This window comes from Phascolarctos cinereus, unplaced genomic scaffold, assembly GCF_003287225.1.
Source record: "Phascolarctos cinereus isolate Bilbo 61053 unplaced genomic scaffold, phaCin_HiC Scaffold_4;HRSCAF=312, whole genome shotgun sequence".
Lineage (NCBI taxonomy): Eukaryota > Metazoa > Chordata > Mammalia > Diprotodontia > Phascolarctidae > Phascolarctos > Phascolarctos cinereus.
This window is the reverse complement of record NW_027555847.1, coordinates 389228064-389244868: the sequence shown is the minus strand read 5'-3', so window position 1 is coordinate 389244868 and position 16805 is coordinate 389228064. Positions and strand designations below refer to the sequence as shown.

At 37.1% G+C, this 16805-nt stretch overlaps 1 long non-coding RNA gene across 3 annotated transcripts in view; it reads right to left on the bottom strand.

Moving 5' to 3' along the window:
• The window catches only part of LOC110207946 (uncharacterized), a 66638-nt gene that overhangs the window by 7031 nt on the left and 42802 nt on the right, over positions 1–16805 (bottom strand). For 2 of the 3 annotated variants that reach the window (XR_002324365.2, XR_002324366.2), the window contains exon 2: positions 13089–13276. This is a non-coding gene — a long non-coding RNA (uncharacterized LOC110207946). Of the gene's footprint in view, positions 1–12127; positions 12450–13088; positions 13277–16805 lie in introns of those variants that run through there. The other variant, XR_002324364.2, reaches the window with a different exon arrangement.

Here is a 16805-nt window from a genome sequence, read left to right as displayed (position 1 = left end):
CAAAATGACATATTTTCCTTTACATCTAAGTGGATGATGCTAGTGTCTTTCCTAACAGTAGCTATTTATAAGGTTATGGAGAGAGCAAATGGTGGCACAAGTCTGTTACAAATAGGTAGAGGGCACCTCCAAACTGAGGAGGCTGAGACTGCTGAAGATAAATTTTTGATTTCACCATTTTCCCAACCTTGATGTCCTATTAGTTTTGAAGTACACTTTACTGCTTCTGGGTTGCAGGATCTTGAGGGAATCATCACCACCATCAACCTCTTTGTTCTTAACCAAAAGACAGAGAATCAGGATCACTATCATCCCCATTCCCATTGTCTCAATTTGCATTTGTAAGGGCTTACAGCATTCAAAGTACTTTCCTATTCATTTTCCTGCTGGTTGAAAATTGTCTTTTCTTCCTGAGGTCTCAATGGCAATTTGTTCTCCTCTCCTTCATGCCATGGATTAAAGTTATGTTTTGTGGAAAAAACAAAAACAAACCAACAGCAGCAGCAGCAACAAGAAAAACTAACTTTCAAGTCAGAGAACCTGAATCTGAATTCCAACTTTGCCAGATCTACTGGCTGGGTGACAATTCAACATTTCACTTCAACTCTCTGTTCTCAGGTTCCTTGTCTATAAAATTAGGGCAATGGACTAATGACTTTTGATCAAGAGAACAGTCAAAATCCTGTATCTGAGAGGGGACCATGAAGAAGGCTGAGAACCTTCGTAAAATGAATTGTTCACCTCTTTCATTGGTTACCTTTCACTAAATTCCCCCTCTAGGGCTTCTTTGTAAGCTCCCTGAAAAAAAACTCGTTGTGTGTGTGTTTTTTTTGGGGGGGGATGACTATTATCATCAAAGAGAAATAGATGTGGTAAGATGAATGAAATCCCAAGATTTTCTCTCTACAGGGAATGGAAACCACCATGAACTGGGAGTAGTTTGAAACCTAAAGCGGATACCAGTAATCAGAGATCTGAATTTCCTGGTGGAGAAAAAAAAGCCAAGTTGTGGGATCTAAGAGGTGCTAACATCTAATGGACTAATATCATCTCAGTGAAGGCATTCATGGTGGGGGTAATAGTTGAGCACAGGGCTGGAGTCAGGAAAGTGCAGGAAATGTTAGAGAGACAGTGAGAGAGGCCTAAGAGGGGTTTCATTGTAGGAGGGGAATGGGTGATAAAGGTAGGGTGGAACTAGAAGATAAAGGATTTTGAAGCCAGGTCAAATTTTCCTAAAACATAACTGGAACACATAGGATAGGAATCCGGCAGCATCACCCTGCTATAGTGTCCTTGATAAAGTCATTCAGCTAATCTAGGCCTCAGTTTCTCTCATCTATCAAATGAATGGATTGGAATAGATGATTGTTAAGTTTTTTTCAGTTCTAACGTATGCTATGTTTCTCTCTTTTTATCCTGTAGGCAATGGGGAGCCACTGAAGGTTAAAAGAAATCACGTCTAATATGTATTTCTAGTGATGAAATAGCAATTTCACTAAGCTCTCACCAAATGATATGCTCCCTTTGTAACACCCTATATTTGAATATCATACAATCAGCAGAACATGATTATATTCTAGCTGTTTCTGAAAGTCATGCAATTACCTTGATATTTTTGCACCATTAAATGGGAAAAAATATCCTTGTTTTCTCTCCTTCTCTTTTTTGGGTTGCTTTTAGCAGTCTCAAAATCAGCTTTCATTTTGACTGCTGCTTAACAGAATTTGATTAAAAAAAGTAAACTAATTACAACGGAAATGCAGCCCTGCGAAGCTTTAAGAAAAACACATTATTTTGTTTTAGGGTTCAGTTACTATACATTCATTTATCATCTTTATAAGCGATATGCAGGCGATGATGAATAGGCCCTGGCTTTGAATCAGGAAATGTAAATTATCCTCTTTCTTTTTTTTGGGCGAATAATGAATACTAGTAAATTTGAAGCTAAAAGATGTGCCAGGAAATCAGGGATGATGTAATGCCATGTAAGCAATCCTATGGGCCGAGCATCTGGGAATCAAACCCAGGAAGGAACCCTGGGTGAGGGGATTCCCATTTTGAGTGTGGCTACATTGTCACCCATGAGTGTGGTTCAAGCCAACTGGAAGGAAGCTTGCAAGATTGAGGAAGAGTTGATTGGTTTTTGCAGAAGTAAATGAAAGTTTGATTTATTTTTATTTCATAATGAAATGTAGGTTGACTTTTATTGAGAAGAGAGGGAGTAGCGGGATTAACAATCCCTGTGGCCTTTTCTTTGCAAAGGACTTAAGAGTTTGGCACAAGGGAGAATGCATTGACTCAGGAGTCAGGGAACCTGGTTGCAAATCCTGCTTCAGAGGCATACTACTTGAGTGCACTAACTTGAGTCATGTAAACTCTTCAGGCCTCAGTTTCTCATCTATGAAATGAAAGAGTTGGGCTGGATGTCCTCTAAGGTCCCTTTGAGCGCTAGACCTATGAGCCTATGAACTTTGCTAAGCTAGAACTGGTAGTAGTTTAAAACCTGAAGAGAAAACTCAACGGTCAAGGTATGATGGGGGAAAATAGGGTGATGGGTTACCTTACCATTCATTGTTGTTCATCCTTAGTTCTCAGAGAGGACCATTGACATCAAGAGGGTGGCATCTTGACTTGCAAGGGAATTGGATTTAAGGGAGGCATGGCTGTATAAAGTCATCAGCCTCATTCTCTCCTTCAGAGTCACCAGATGCCAGATGCACGGCCTCACTTTGATTTCTTTACTCATTTGATTCCTCCAAACTAGAATGCTCTTCCCCTCAGATTGCCTGTCCACATCTTACATGGCTTTCAAGGCCCTATTCAAATACTTTGTACAACCATTCAGCCCACAGCAATCTCTTAATAAACTGTTTAGACTTTCTACTGTATCGGAGTGGGGGGAGAATAGCTTATATTTTACAACAATTAAGTAAGGCAAAGTATTGTGGATAGAACCTTTAAAATGTAGTGAGGATGACTTGGGTTCAAATACTACCTCAGACATTGTGTGACCCTGGGCAAGTTCTTTAACTTAATTGACCCTTTGTTATCTCATCTGTAGAATGGAAATAAAAATAGCACCACCTGCCAGGGATGCTGTGATGATCAATGAAATGAAAGATGCAAAGCAATTGGCAAACCTTAGCATGATTTATAAATGGGAGTTGTTAATATTTTAATATAATAATAATAATAATAATAATAAAAATAATAATAATAGCTAGCATTTACATAGTGCTTTAAGGTTTACAAAGCACTCACATCTTCCTGACTCCAGGTCCAATTCTTTATTTACTGTACCATCTAGCTTCCTTCTCCTTTGTCATCATGTAGTAGACCAAGACAGCCTGGAAAACACACTGCACTAGGATTTAGAACGTGGTTTCTAATCCTGACTCTACTGCTTATTTATGTTGTCGTGTATTGTCAATTGTCGAAATATTTTCAATATATTCATATTGAGAAGTAAATTCATTTCTCTGGACCTCATTTTCTCCCTCTAAAAAATTAGAGGATGTTTTATTGTATGAAGTGACCTACAGGACTCCTTCCAACAGTAATCTCTTGGCATCCTGTGCTTTCTAGGGTAGCTGGAATTCTTTACAGAAGTAGTACCACTTCAAATAAGCCTCAAGGGATAGCATTTAGGTAGGTGGGCAGACTGGAGGAAGCTACTTTTTTTTAATCTGGAGTGAATTGTATGACAAGAAATCTGACTGAAAGGCTGATCATGTTAAGGATGGATAGACATACCTGAATTTGACCAGCTGTCCACCTCTGGGCATTTGCCCATCTTGTTCTCTAGGATTGGAATGGACTCTTTGTTTATTTAATTCCTACCATTCTTTAACCCCAACCCAAATCTCACCTCTTTTATAAAAGCTCTCACATTATCAGTCAAGTCAAGTCCTCCTCCAACTTCACACAGCACTTATTATATGTCTCTAATATAATATTGTGCATTCTATTAGCTCTGCGTTTGTGCATCTTGTCTTCTTACTAGACCATAAAATCCATGATGGTATGGACTGTATCTTTCCTAAACTTTGTGCTCACTAAAAGTTGAATTAATAGACTTGGGGTATCTTATAAAAAGAAAAAGAAGATGTTCAGAGTTTTCTCACTAATCTAAATTGTCAGTTTGTAAGATATAAACTTCTTTGGGGCAAAAGTAACTTTAGACCTCACCTTAAAGAACAATATAACATTGATGTTGGTGCAGAAAGTTGTGCAAACTTATTTTCATTTTTAGGGCTTTTCCAGTCTATTTCACTAACACGCATATGGAAAGTTTAAGTTGTTTGTATGCATTCTGAGAATTAATTTTCAAATGGCAATTTACACCCATTTGGGTAGCATTTATGGATTAAGATATTAGCTGCATACAACACTCACGGAGAAAGTTATGTTTAAATCATTAGTTCCCATACACAGTATAAAGTATGTCAATTTGATTTCCATGAAATGATTTTTACACATATCCTGTTTCCCTTTTTGGAAATCAGACTCAAGTCTCTCAGCTTGCCAAACTATATCAAAGGTATTTTGCATATCACTTAAAAAAAACCAAAACAACACTTTTCATTAATTCTTACTTCTTCTCATTTCCTCTTTTGAGGGGATTGCTTTTATTATAGCTTCCATCATGGTAATGTCAGCCCACTGAAGCAAAGATTGGGCACACTGACCTTGGAAAAAATAAATAAAACAAGGCAAATTATGGTGTACTGTCGCTTTAAAATGTAGTCCATTTCCCCTAACATATTAAAAGTCTAAATATTTTATTGTTCAGGAACAATCTCATTTTTATTGCCCAAATCACAGTTCATTGGTTAGCATGTGCTGGGCAGAGAAGCTAGCTGGTCAGCTAATAGCCTCCCCACTGCTAAAATTAACTAATAGTTAAAGTAATAACCATGGACCCTCCTGGCCTGAGTTAATAGTCAGTGGTAATCTGGGAAATTATTTTGCTTCTTTCATTTCAATAAGTCTTCGCGTTGGCCATTTCTACCTCCTCTATATGCTCTTAAATGCCCTCTAGGTAGCAAAGACTTGCATGAGGGCCCACAGGAACTTGGGTAGCTATTCCAAATTTCAAACATGGAGCTGTGCTTCTCTTCTAATGATGTGGAGTGAATTAAGCTACTGTCATGTTTCTGACAATCTATAATCTGGTCCCACCCAACTTTTCCAAATTCATCTCTGTCTTTTCTCTATATGAATACTCTATTCCATAGAGGCCAAAATGCTTAATAGTCCCCCACTCCCACCTTCACGATAATTCCATTTGCCATATGCATTTCTTTTTTTTCCACATCTTTGCTTATGCACTGCCCCCCACCATATACACACCTCAAAGCCTCTTCCTTTCATTTCTCCTATCCAAAACATTATGCCTCAATGCCCATCTCATCTCATCTCTTTTCTGAAGCATCCCTTTAAAATTCCTTTCATCTGTGTTGGTTCATTCTTTTTCCTGACTTTCTCTAGCATTCATTGTCCTTATCACATATCTTGCCACTTATAACGGTAACATTCTGTTGTTGTTTATTGTTAGTTCTTGAAGAGGACCAATAACATCAGGAGATGATGCCATGACATGCAAATGAATTGGATTTAAGTGAGGGAAGGCTGTGCAAAGTCGCCAGACTCACTTTCTCCTCCAGAGCCATCTGGACCCAGTGGCAAGATATAGAGCAGAATGACTGGGGATGGCCCCAGATGCATTAAACTATAACTAGATACATACTCAAAATATAAAAGGTCATGTTATAAACAAATGAGAAACATAAGGAGGAAAATTCCTTTCAGAATTATGACTAGGGGAAGAATCTGGGATTAAACTAAAGATAAAGTGTACATTTTTGGTTACAAAATTTGGTTACAAAAATTGAAGGTTTTTATACAAACAAAATCAATGCAATTAAAATTATAAAGGAAACAGTTAACTGAGAAAAAAAAAATATTTGCAAGTTTCTCTGATAAAGGTTTGATAGCCAAGATCTATAAGGAAATGACTTTTAAATATACAGAATAACAAATATTTTCCAAATACATACGGTTAAAGGATATAAAAAAGAGAGCTCTGAAAGGAAGAGAGAAAGAACATCAGCCAAATGGGAAAAAAAAATTGCTCCAAATCACTATTATTATGGTTGTCCTTTGTACTTGAAGTGGACCAAAATGACATCACAATGTTGAAGTCAATGAATGGTATGTGTCCAACTTTAGCTAATTAAATCAACATGAACTCAAAAAGCTCTACCACAGGTAGGGCACAAATAATCAGTATGAATATTTAGGAAGGGGATGTCTCTACATTTGCTCTTCTCACATTTCTTGTTTTGAGTTACTGCAATTCTGCCTAGCTCACAGAGCACAGCATCTTCTTTTATGTGGGCATGCCACTCTGGATGGTCCCGTGCCAACATCTCTCATGTCTCACAATCAGTATCAATGTTCTTCAGAGAGACCTTGAGAGTATGCCTGTATCATTTCTTCCGAACTCTGTGTGAACACTTATTTTGTGTAGGTTTGCCTAAGAGACTATTTTCTGGTGAACTCAAAAAAGGCAAGTGTTCAACAGTAACATTCTAGAGGGACTTTGTAGGTCATAATATTTAGAGCTACAAGGAAACCTTTTTTCCCACTCATTTGATGGAACAGGATAAAGACCAGAAGTGGTAATGACTTGTCTTAAACTAATGTAGGAAATTAGTCACCAGTCTGGGATTAAAATCCAGGTTTGTCTTTCCAATACACCAGTTTAGCTTTATAACTTAATTAAGTGCTTTGTAGAATCCAGTGTTGTACAGTGGAAAATGGAATGCAAGGTGGTGCTACAGTGCATAGAGCACTGGGCTTGAAGTCAGGAACACTCCTCTTCCTGAATTCAAATCTGTCCTCAGACACTTTATAGCTGTGTGATCCTGGGCAAGCCATCTAACCCTGTTTGCCTCAGTTTCCTCATCTATACAATGAGTTGGAGAAAGAAATAACAAGCTACTCCAGCGTTTTTGCCAAGAAAACTCCAAATATGGTCATGGAGAGTAGAACACAAATGAAACAACTAAACATTAAAACAGTGGAAAATATGCTGAAACTGAAATCATAAGAACTGGCTTTGAATCTTTGTTCTGCCACTAGCCTGCCAAGTGACCTTTAACTTCTCAGATTATTCATCTATAAAATGAAATTAAATTAAATAATCTCTAAGGTATTTTTCAGCTCTAAATCTATGATGTATCATGTACATTATATGTACATATATATATATATACACACACACACATATGTATATGCATATGCATATATATGTATATATACATATTTTATATAATATGCAGATACATTCATTTTGTATAATGTATACATTTTATATCATATATTTATATTCCATAACAATAATCTCTACTTATTTCATAACTGCTAGTCTTATCCTAACGAGAATATGAACTCTTCAAAGATAAAGGTTTTCTTTGTCCCCTCAGTAGCAATTGGGACAGCACTAGGAGCACCAAAGGAAAATAGTAAGCATCTTTTCAGTTGAATGTGGAAAATTAAAATCTATGTCAGTTGGCTGCTGGGTGGTGCAGTAGTAGAGTAGTGGACCTGGGGTTAGGAAACCTGAGATCAAATCTAGCCTCAAATACTTCATAGCTCTGTGACCCAGGGCAAATTCCTTAACGTCTGTTCTGCCTCAGTTTTCCCAAGTGTAAATTGGGGATGATAATAGCATCTTTCTCCAGGATTCTTGTAAGGATTAAATGAGATAATATATGTGACGTGCTTTGTAAACCTTAAAGTTCTATAAATGCTTGCTACTACTACTACTACTACTGCTACTACTACTACTACTACTACCACCACCACCACCACCACCACTACCACTATCACTACCACTGCTGCTGCTGCTACTACTACTACCACTATTACTACTACTACTGCTGCTACTGCTGCTACTACCACCACCACCACTACAGTGTGGGAATATCTGATATCTAAGAAAAAATTGATTATTAAGTAATGGAATAATCTAGTCCTGGTCTTAGTGGTATTTTTTTTTTCTTACCACCGGCTGAAAAAGGTGGGCTTGTGATTGATAATTGTCGTTTAAACAAGATTACAAAATTATGGTTCAAAGTGGTATGAGGAGGAGGGTAAGGGAATTTCAGTCCCTCTTTGGCTGCTAACTATGTGACCTTAGCCAATATGTTTCTCTTTGGACTTCAGTTTCTTCACTAGAACTAGAGGACCTCTCCATTGGAGATAGATAGATGGATAGATAGATAGATAGATCAAATAGAGGTGGATAGAACATTTATTAAGTTATTATGTTCCATGCATTGTGCTAAGTACTGGAGACAGCTATTAAAAGCAAACAAGAGAGCCCCTCTCCTTGAGGAGCTTACGGTCTGTGGGAGAAGATAACAAATGAAGGGGTGTCAGAAAGGAGGAGACAGTACCTCAAAGAAGAATGTTAAGGAGATTACAGCAAGTGAAATGATGAACTGGTTTTATGCTAGATGAGGTAAAATGCTCACAAGTAGGGGTGGGCAGATTGGGGTCCAGGATTGAAATCTGAGGTTCTGGTGGGATGGAGGTGGACAGAGAGTGAGGCCATGCTGGAGAGATTTTCTGAAAAAGTCAATGACTTTTTTGATAGGCAGACAGTGACAACAGGATTAGTTCTCAGAAAAGCTTTGTTTGTGCTCCTGATCTGAAGTGGAAGACACCAGTCTAAAGGCTTTGGAAGAGCCTTTCTCAGATTTGTGACCCATTTCTCTGTTTGGTTAATGACCTGTATTGTGTCTTTTTGCTTAGTTATCTAGAAATTTGAAGTAAAAACATTCTTTTTACCTTATGTGCACACTTTTCCATTTATACACAAAGAGGAATTTCAAGCATTTCTGCCTAATGGTAGCAAACATTGATTGACTGATACATTCATGCCAGCTAGGTGCCACAGTGGATAGAGCAATGAACTTAGAGTCTGGAAGACTTGAGTTCAAATGTGGCCTCAGAAGCTTATTAGCTGTGTGACCCTGAGTAAGTCACTTAATGTCTGTCTACCTCTGTTGCTTTATCTGTAGAATGGGGTTCACAACAGTACCTACCTCTCAGAATTGTTGAAAGGATAAAATGAAATATTTGTGAAGAGATTAAACCTTAAATATTAATATAATTGCTTATTATTATTGTTATTATTACCATTAGTTTATTCTATACTTTGCCCTATCTGGGCAGTGGGAGGGATAATCAACCCAAAAAACAAACAGACAAACAAACAAAAAAGTAGGACAACAGATTTGGAGAAATTTCAAAGAACAGCCCTCACCAGCATGCCCAGGACACTAAAGCTTAGTTGATTCCAAGCAACACTGAGACCATAGTAGCTGGAGAAAGTTATGGAGAATGACAGATGTTCTGTAAATGATGATCAACCAAAGCAATGATGCAAATATTTGTAGATTTTGGACTATGGACCTTCTCATTCTTTCATTTTTTCTGCTTCCCAGCTTCCCTTGTTTTATGTTCTCATATAATGCTGCATAGTAAACCCATTTAGAATATTAAAGATTTGTTATTACCATGGAGAAAGGGAAAGAGTAAGGGGAAAGGAAATCATGTGGTTTTCTCCCCACAAAAAATTTGGGAAATCTGTTGTTCAGTCATTTTTCAATTGTGTCCAACTCTTTGTGACCCCATTTGGTGTTTTGTGTTTTGTTTTGTTTTGGACAAAGGTAGTGGAGTGGTTTGCCGTTTCTGTCTCCAGCTAATTTTACAGATGAGAAAATTGCGGCAAATAGGGTTAAGTGATTTGGCCAAGGTCACACAGCTAGTAAGTATCTGAGGTTGGCTCTCAGGTCTTCTTGACTTCAGGCCAGACCCTCTATGGACTATGGCACCACCTAGTTGCCTGTGAAGTTTGGGGACCCAATTAAGTAAGAAGTAAGGGTTGTAGCATAAAGCTATCAGGGGAACCAGTGATCTGGGCCTTGGTTGAAAATATTGAAGTTATGGAGTAGGCATAACTCATGACATCACAAGGAGCCACTATATGTTCTTGAAAGTTGTACAAAGTACTATTTTAGAAAAATTCACCTGGATATAATTTGCAGGGCTCTTAAAGGCAAGGAAACCAATGTTAATGAAGTGCAGACTTGAATATTAAGTCTACCTTTCTATAATTGAACTCAGATTAAAAAAAAATCCTACCTATCCTTCAAGGCTAAGTTTGCAAACTTTCTCCTCCATGTGTGTTTAGCAGACCCTTCCATCCCAAAGTGAGTTCCTGTGGCACTTCTGGTCCATTGCACATATTTGCAGTACAGGTGTGGTGTAATGGGTACAATCCTGCTGTTGTAATTAGGAAAACCTGGGTTCAGGTCTTGCCTTTGACACAGATTGTTTGTTTGTCTCTGGTCAAGTCTTTTAACTTCTCATTACTCTGGGCCAGAGGTGACACGCAGTGGACAGGCTGGAACCAGATTAAAATGTAATTGGGAAATATTTAACAAAATAAGTAAAAATACAAGAGAACATATGTAATCTTAATATATTTGGTTTTCTAAGTAAATCTGTGACCCACAGGGATCCTTATATACTGTTTAGTGTCTTCTATTTCTATCTGATTTTGACCAAACTCAAATCAAGACAGATCCCTAGAAACAGGCTGCATAATGACTTAGAAATCCACAAATTCAGGTTATCTATGTTCTATTATATTTTTATTTATTATGTCAAATATATCCCAATTACATTTTAATCTGGTTGAGCCTGACTCAGGAGTTTTGTCAGCCTGTGAGTCTGACACCTCTGCCCTAGGCAACTCTCTAAGACTAGGGGTTATAAAGAAAGAACAGACTTGTATTGGTAGAGGAAATTTCTCCCTAGTAGGTCTCTACACCTGTGGAATCAGAATACCTCTCATGTACCTATCTTGTGTTAGATGGAATTCCAACCTACCACTAAATGATCAAAAGACAGTGATTAATGGCCAGCTCTAACAGCTTCAAGACCTTATTGATGGTGAAAAGCAAGAAAAGAAAAGAAGGAACCAAACATTTGTAAAGGACCAGTACATGCCAGGCTCTGGGCTAAGTAAGTGCTTTACAAAAAGAAAATCTCATTTGATTCACACAACAGCCCTGGGGGGGGGGGGTAGGTGTTAATATCATCTCCATTTTTGTACTTGAGGAAACTGAGGCCAGCAGAGGTGATATGATTTGCCCAGGGATACCCAGCTCATGTTTAAGGAAAGATTTGAACTCACACTCCAATCCCAGTGTGGCACCTGGCTACCAGGTAAAATGGTAAAATCTCAATCTGATGCCAAAGAATAACAAGGCTAAAATATTGATTTAGAATAAAAACCAGTAATTGTGGAAACACCAAAGTCACCAAAGAGTTAGAGAATCTAGGGATATAGATGAAAAAAGATGAAGAGACAGAAGAACTTTAATTCATGAACTGTAAGACAAGAATACACACATATATACACATATATGCCTGTATATATGTATATATATGTATACACATATGTAATGTATATATATACACATATATACATTATGTATACACATATGTAATGTATATATATACACATATATACATACACACACATCTCTCTATCTCTCTATCTCTCTATCTATCTATCTATCTATCTATCTATCTATCTACACACAAAAACTAAACTCAAGAAGAGATGGGAGCATAAGACCCATTGCCTCTTAAAGGCACACATCTATGCATGGCTTCCTTTTAATAGTGAGTGAATGGACCAGTGCTACCCATGCTTCCTTGCCCTTTGCAAGAAACAGATAGGCTCTGAGGCAGCTTTAATAAATATAGAAGGTGCATGGTTGTAGATTTAGAGGAGCATGTAACCAGTTACTCTAGTATGTAGACTGCATGAAAGGGAGTAACATGTAATAATAAGGCTAAAAGGGTAGATGGGTGCCAGATTAAGAAGCCCTTTAAATGTCTAAGAGAGGAGCTTTTCTTGTTTTGTTTTTCATTTTACCCTAGAAGCAAGAAGGAGTTAGGACTGGTGTTTGAGCATTGGACTTGACTGGACATGGTAAGAAATGTGCTTTCAGAACATGAGAAGGGGGAGCCTCAAGATAGGGAGGTAGTCCAGCTGAGGAATGATGAGCACTGCCCTTCACCAGGGTGATGACACTGAGAATGAGGAAAGGGGCTAAAACATCAGAACTGTTATGGAGGTAGAAACTACAAGACTTGGCAACTGGCTGGATAAGTCGAGTGAGAGATAGTGAAGAAGTGGGAATGATTCCATGGTTGTGAACTCTGGATACTATTGTGTTCTTTATTTCTTGTAATATTGTTTCACTTTACAAGCGTTCATCTTGTGTTCCCAAAGACATAGTAAGTTGCTTTAGAACGGGCACTGCCTCTTGTGCTTCTTGTCTCCCCCACAGGGTGTACTATACAAAAAACCAAAACAAACAAACAAACAAAAAATGACAACTTCAATACATTTTTGCTTGTATTGGCAGAAGAAAAAAAAGATTTACAATTGTCTATTTTTTTCTAGATCTTCAAAAGATATTTCCCACGATCATGCTAGAATTCCAAGGAAATCTTTATTTTGCATGAAAATCATGGATCCATATAATAAAGTCAAAGAATATTCTCTGAGACATCTAAAAAAATCATTTGAAAGAGGTAATGAGCCTTAATCAAAGATGGGGTTATTCTATGCTCACTAAGGCAGATTTTTCTCTAAACACATCTGCCACATGGGGATTTAAATCAAGCACTCTCATTTTTTTTAAAGAAAATATTTATTTCACTACAGGATGTAATCGTTGTGAGAGCATATCTTTGGAATTTGCCTTTAAGATATACTTCAGTTGGCAAGAGCATTGGACAGTAGATGTGGGCAGGTGTTGTATAGAAAAAAAATCTTCCCCAGCAGATACATTATTTTAAAATAAAAAGACAACTCCCTGAGGCTTTGGGCTTTAATGATTCTCTCTGCAAGTTTTCAGAACAATGGCCCAAAAACCCCTCTAGAAAAAAATTTCCTCTTGCAGGTCAGCACTTTTCCCTCTTAGCCTTACCTTGGCCAATGGCATTAGTGGGTATTTGTCAATACTGAATTTCGTTTGCTGCATAACAGCTCTGGGAGCGAGCACATCTTGTTGAATTTTCCTTGCCTCTTAAACCAGAGTTCCTACTTCTCTCTAGCTTTGTGTTGTCAGCAAAACGTAACGTGTTTACAATCGGTCTCTTGATCTGGGGTAATTACCTGTAGGAGAAAGAAAGAGGGTAGGAGCCTTAACAAGAGGAGCGTTGTGTTGTCTCCTGGTGGGCTCCCGTCCTGAAAGTGTATCAGACTTGTCAAATTGGTTCAAATTAAATTGACACAGTGCTCTACAAGGTATCACCATGTTATTATATCTCTCTGAGCCCTTTTGGGCAGGAAATGCCTTTGGAGTTAAAGAGGAGTGATGCAAAGGAAACAGACTTAAATAAAATAAGTAACAAGGTCATTACATGAAGGACTGAAACATTGGACAGAACATTGTCATGCAACTGAAATTTACATCACATCCCTGAGGCTGCTTGCTTGGTATTAATCACTGTGGATAAAGCCTACATTTAGGAGCTCTTTTCTTGAGAAGTTCACCACCAGACCCAGGCTTAGGCACTGGTGAAGTAGCTAGATGCCTACATAATATGATGAGGAAGATGCCTAAATTACCATCCCACCCTCATATATCATGTATGCCCGTGTACACACACACATACACACACACACACACACACACACACACACACACATACATATACAGTATTCCAAAAGTCTTAGTGCAGTTTTAGGCTCTGATAGTTTAAAATTGCATTAATTGCCCAGTATATAGGCAATATTCAAAGCGACTAATACTTGGTACCGACCCAGTAGGCTCATATATCTGATGCTACTTTTAGTTTCGCAACCATGTATGTTATACATGCCTACATATGTAGGTATAAGACTATATAGGTGGACCATACATGTGTACATATACATGCATATGTATACATGTGTGTATATACATATACACACCTGAATATGGATGTATGTATATTTGTATGTATATACACGTGCACATATATTCTTTCATCTACCATTCATGGGGACTGCAATTACAATGTTAGAGCTCCAGTCCTTGAGGATTAAGAGCTTTTCCATTTTTATGATTCCCTTGTTAATGTCAAGATATCCTTGGGATGGCTCACACTTTAATCCCTTATCAGCGAACACCTTCAGGAGAATAAGTTTATCAGTTGTTTTCTAACTGAAACAGATGAGAAGAAGCCCCTATAGGAATGTGATGTAGGCTAGCTGTGTGTGAAAGTGAGGGGAAGCTACAGATGTTCAAATAGAAGGGTGAAAAGGATGAAGGCTGAGAGAGAAGAGAAATTCATAAAGCTCAAAATGAGCTGAAGCTTGCAAGGAATGGAAATAGACATGTTATTATTTTTTCAAATTATATTCTATATAAAAGTGTGGAGTCAAAGAGGAACTGGCTTAGTGGTCGAGGGGGATGGCACAATGACAATGCATAGGGAGAAGGCAGAACTATTCAACTCATTTTGCTTCTATTTTCTTTAGTGAGAAGAATACTCTTTGAATTAGAAAGAACAGAATTAAAATGGCTAATAGAGAGTTGATACCCCAAATGCAGAAAAATATAAGAGAAGACCCAGCTCCTGGTTACTCAAACAATAAACAGTCACTTCCTTAAATGCTCACTATGTGCTTTGATGCTGGGTATACAAAGAAAAATAAAATAAAGCATTTCCTGTCTTCAAGGGGCTTCTAGTCTTCCCAAGGAGACATATGCATATTAATATATATAAATACACACACACACACACTTGTGTGTGTGTGCTTGTGTGTGTGTGCTTGTGTGTGTGTGTATGTATATACATATACATATATATAAACACAAGGTAATCTGTGGATGGGACATCACTAGTTTCTGGGGAAATTAGGGGAAAGTACATGTTGTAAAGGAAACAAAGGATTCCAAGAATTAGAAAGGAAGAGTTTGTGCTATATTCTAAGCACATTTTAAACAGAGAGATATACACAGGGTAAGGGTAAGGGACTAGAGCAGAATCTATTATGCTTTGGCTGAAGCAAAGGAAGCAAGGGTAGCAATCATGATCTCAGACAAAGAAAAAGCAAAAATAGATCTAATTAAAAGAGATAAGGGAGGAAACTATATCTTGCTGAAAGTTACCATAGACAATGAAGTCATATCTATACTAAGTATATATGTACCAAATCATGTAGCATCTAAATTTTGAAGAAGTTGGATGAGTTACAGGAGGAAATAAATAACAAAACTATACTGGGGGGGAAACCTCAACTTTTCCCTATCAGGATGAGATAAATCCAACCAACAAATAAACAAGAAAGAAGTTAAGGAGGTGAATAGAGTTCTAAAAAAGTTAGATATCATAGATCTCTAGAGAAAATTGAATGGGAACAGAGAGGAATATACTATTTTCTCAGCAGTACGTGACACCTACACAAAAAGTAACAATGCATTGGAACCTAAAAACCAAATGCAGAAAAGCAGAAATAGCAAAGCATTCTTCTCAGATCATAATGCATTAAACATTCCATTCCATAATGGACAATGAAAAGAGAGGTTAAAAATTAATTGGAAATTAAATAATCTAATCCTAAAAACAAGCGGGTCAAAGAACAAATCATAGAAACACTGGATGATTTCATGTAAGAAAATGTCAACAATGAGAAAACATAACAAAATTTATGGGATGCAGTCAAAGTGGTACTTAGGGGAAAATTTATATCTCTAATTGTTTACATCAATAAAATAAAGAAAAAGCAGATCAATGAATTGGAGAGATTAATAAAATTGAATTAATAAATAAAACTAGAAGCTGACTTTATGCAGAAAAAACCAAAAAATTAGATAAACCATTGGTTAATTTGATTTAAAAAAGGAAAGAAGAAAACCAAATTACTAGTATCAAAATGAGAGGGGTGAATTCAACACAGATGAAGAGGAAATTAAGACAATTGTTAGGAACTATTTTGCCCAATTATATGCAATAAATTTGGCAATCTAAATGAAATACATTAATATCTACAAAAATGTAAATTGCCCAGATTAACAGAAGAAGAAATAAAACACTGAAATAACCCAATCTTAAAAAAAAGAAATCAATTAAACCATCAATGAACCTCTGAAGAAAAAAATCTCCAGGACTAGATGGATTCACAAGTGAATTCTACTAAATATTTAAAGAACAATTAATCCCAATGTTATATAAATGATTTGGAAAAAAAATAGGTAAAGGAGTCCTACTGAATTATTTTTACTACACAAATGTGGTGCTGATATCTAAACCAGGAAGAGCCAACACAAAGAAAGAATATTATAGACCAATTTCCCTAATGAATATTGATGTAAACCTTTCAAATAGCAAAGAAATTACAGCAATATATCACAAGTATCATACACTATGACCAGGTAGGATTTATACCAGGAATGCAGGGCTGGTTCAATATAAGGAAAACTATTAACAATAATTGACCATTTCAATAACAAAACCAACAGAAGTAATATGATTACCTCACTAGACGCAGAAAAAGCTTTTGACAAAATATACACCCATTCCTATTAAAAAAAAAACTAGAGAGTATAGGAATAAATGGATCTTACCTTAAAATGATAAGTAATCTTTATCAGAAACCATCAGTAAGCATTATCTATGATGGGGACAAGCTTGAAACCTTCCCAATACAATCAGGG